Source organism: Oncorhynchus nerka, linkage group LG2 (assembly GCF_034236695.1).
Source record: "Oncorhynchus nerka isolate Pitt River linkage group LG2, Oner_Uvic_2.0, whole genome shotgun sequence".
Taxonomy (NCBI): Eukaryota; Metazoa; Chordata; class Actinopteri; order Salmoniformes; family Salmonidae; genus Oncorhynchus; species Oncorhynchus nerka.
In genome coordinates, this window is record NC_088397.1 from 36,065,525 (window position 1) to 36,069,199 (window position 3,675).

The window sequence follows — 3,675 nt, forward strand, 5'->3', positions numbered from 1 at the left end:
TATTAGTCATCTCATATGTATATACTGTATTCTATCATATTCTACTGTATCTTAGTCTATGTATTCCTCATCTCATATGTATATACTGTATTCTATAGTATTCTACTGTATCTTAGTCTATGTATTCCTCATCTCATATGTATATACTGTATTCTATAGTATTCTACTGTATCTTGGTCTATGTATTACGCATCTCATATGCATATACTGTATTCTATAGTAGTCTACTGTATCTTAGTCTATGTATTACTCATCTCATATGCATATATTGTATTCTATTCTATTCTACTGTATCTGTCTATGCCACTCTGACATCGTTCATCCATATATTTATATATTCTTATTCCATTACTTAGATTTGTGTGTATTAGGTATTTGTTGTGAAATTGTTAGATATTACTGCACTTTTGGAGCTAGAAACACAAGCATTTAGTTAGATATTACTGCACTGTTGGAGCTAGGAACACGAGCACTTAGTTAGATATTACTGCACTGTTGGATCTAGGAACTCAAGCATTTCGCTATACCCGTAATAACATATGTATGTGACAAATAACATTTGATTTATTACGAAGCTCATTTGTGTAAAATGTACTTTTCCCTACTCATCTCTTTACATTGCTTATGCATATTCAGTGGCCTAGCTGCTTCCAGACTGTCATAGGCCAATCCTGGTAGATCTGAACCTAATTCAGCTTGGAGTGATCAGATGACAGAAGTCACATTTAGGTGCCAGGTGTAACTGAGGCCATAGATGCTCCATATCCATTATTTTGAGTGTTTTATATAATATGACTAAATGTGTTTATTTCTGTGTTGCAGGGGCAGTCAAGAAATGGAACGACAAGGCCACAGAACATGACATAAGCAGAGCTGTGGGAGACCACCTCAAGCCCCTGGTAGAGCTGGGGGTGGTGTTTACCACTCCATCACGCCTTCAGAAGGCTGGAAAAGTGGAATTGATCTGTTGGATCCATTTGTTTGTTTCAGTTGTTGAATCCTTTGATGTATTGTTGATTTCGACATTTTTCATTTTCAACAAATGAACTGGGTTGGTTGAAAAGTGATACTAAACTTACATACCAGCACTATACTGACATTGTGGAAGATATACTGAATTTATACTGTTTTTCATACTAAGATGGACCAAGATGTGTTGCTTTTGCACATATTTGTTCATTGGTATAGCCTGTTGATTGATTGGTCGGTCATTGGGTTAATTTGTTTCGCAATATGTTGAAATCAAATCAAGTTTTATTTATACAGCACATTTCAGACATGGATGCAAACACAATGGCTTCACAGGAAAAAACTAATAAAAAAACAATGAAAATGAACTGAAATATTTACCACAAGGAACATACAAAAAAACTGAAGAATAACAACTGAAAGACTAATGGGCATTCTAAGGAAAACCCATTGATAATATTAACAATTACAGCCTGACTGATGCTATTAGATTGCTGGGTGGGGGGGGGGGGGATAGGGGTAATTTTATATATACAGTGCCTTCAGAAAGTATTCACACCCCTTGACTTGTCCCACATGTTGTTGTGTTACATCCTGAATGTATAATGGTTCCAACAGGAAGATGTAACACTGGGTGGTCTTGATCTTTAGTCCTACATGGAACACAGAACAGACTGCGAACAAAAGTACAAAGGTATTTTATAGCCAAGATACACCCCTTTCAACCTACATGGCGAACAACAGATGTATAGAATGGGTCACAAGGTTAAGATTGGTATGAAAGATACGATCTGCTGAGAATTATAAGTATCTGCTGTAAAAACAGTACTCTTTGTGTAGAGACCAGAGTCTGGCCCTGGGGTCATCTCTCCCTGGTGTCATATAGAACAGAAACATTAACTCATGCTCTGGAATGCGGTCTCTTTAGGTTTCATCACCCAAAAGACATTGTAAATCTCCTGTCAGTGTTTTCTCCCAGAGGCCCATCCTCAGTAGAACACAGACACCCTCTATTTTGTTGCATAAAACAACCATTTGATGCAATAAAAGTATAATAACATAATCTTGCAGTTTTGCTCTCACAGTGTCCACTGAAAGTTGACAAGTAACAACAACTGGGACCTAAAAGACACCCACCATGAGACCCACTAAATCTGCCCAAGAAGAGGGAAACAAAATAATAACCCACACCAAACTTACAGACAGGAAATCAACCAAAAAAGGTGGTTAAAATAATTTATTTACAATCAATACCATTCACACTTTACAAAATCATATCTCTCATTCATTCTTAATTACTTACTTATATTTACAAAACCAAATCACCAAACACCAAACAAAAACAAACCTCAGGGGAGCATCGTCCCTCCCCGTCATACCTAACCAATACCTAACCCTTTCCCTATCTCCCCTTCCCTAATCTATCCCCTTACCAAACTCACTCTAACACTCCCAGCCCTAAACCCCCTTTCCACCTCTCCCGTGCCGCATGCTTCCCCCACTTCCTCTCCTCCCTCTTCATCCTCCCCCTCAAATCACCTTCCACCCTTCTCACTATCCCTTCCACCCCCCAATCTCTCCCTGTCTTGACAAAATTCTTCCTGGCTTCCCACAGTCCCTTTTTAAAGAGACTCATGAGAAGCCAGAGCAGAAACCTGTCCCTATCCGTTCCCTTTGCTCTCCCTACGCCTCTCTCTAGCCTAGCCCATGTCAAAACAAAATCACTCCTAACCACACCTAGCATCACCCGTGCCCTAGCCCAGACTAGTCCGGCAAAGGCACAGTCCCAAAAGACATGGCGCACAGTCTCCTCCCTGCCACAAGAGGATCTTGGACAGGTGGGGGATTGCACCAAACTATACCGGTACAAGATGGAACGTACCGGCAAGCGCTATGAAGGCTCAACCAATTCAGGTCCTTGAGCCCGTTGTCCAGGCCCCGCGCCTGCACTCCCTCCCAGACCACTGACGAGATGCCCGCTACAGGCGCAGGACTCCCTGCCTGCCTGACCTCCTCGTACAGGTGCCTGTGGTCTAAACCTACTCGGGCAACTTCAACCTCGGGGTGCGCACGCAGCCACTTGGCCGCATGGCCAAAGTGCCACGGCAGCTGTTCCGCCCGAGGACCCGCGTTAGACCACACCATTACGCTTCTCGCCTGGTACGAGAAGAACACCCGCAGGAGGTAACCGGACGGGTGTATCACTGGCTGAGCAAGCTCCGCTAACAAGAAAGAAACAAAAATTGAGTCCAGCTTGAGGGGGGAAATGTGGTACCCCCCCTACCTCCCTCCCCGATGGGACAGATCATGCGTGCCCTGGCGACCCACTCGCACCTGCCACTCCACATAAACTGAAACACAAGCCTCACTAGAGGCCTCCTCAGACAAGCCGGCAATGGGTAGATGTTGTAGTGGCCAATCAGTTCAAAAACATGACACGACCAGAGAACTTTTGAATTCAATGATAGACTTTTAATACACCCTCGTATCCGAAAGCCGGAGAGCTCCACAGGACCCAAAAGGGACCCACAGAACACCCACTTTTCCAGGGCCCTGGCCCCAGTATTTATCCACATATGAGCCCATCCCATATGTAAATTACGTTACATTCCAATCTGTGCGCCCTGCTTGTTCAGCTCAATAACCCCCACATCTGCTTCCAGTCAGATTATATGATGTCAAGACCCTTCCTTTGACCTAAAGATA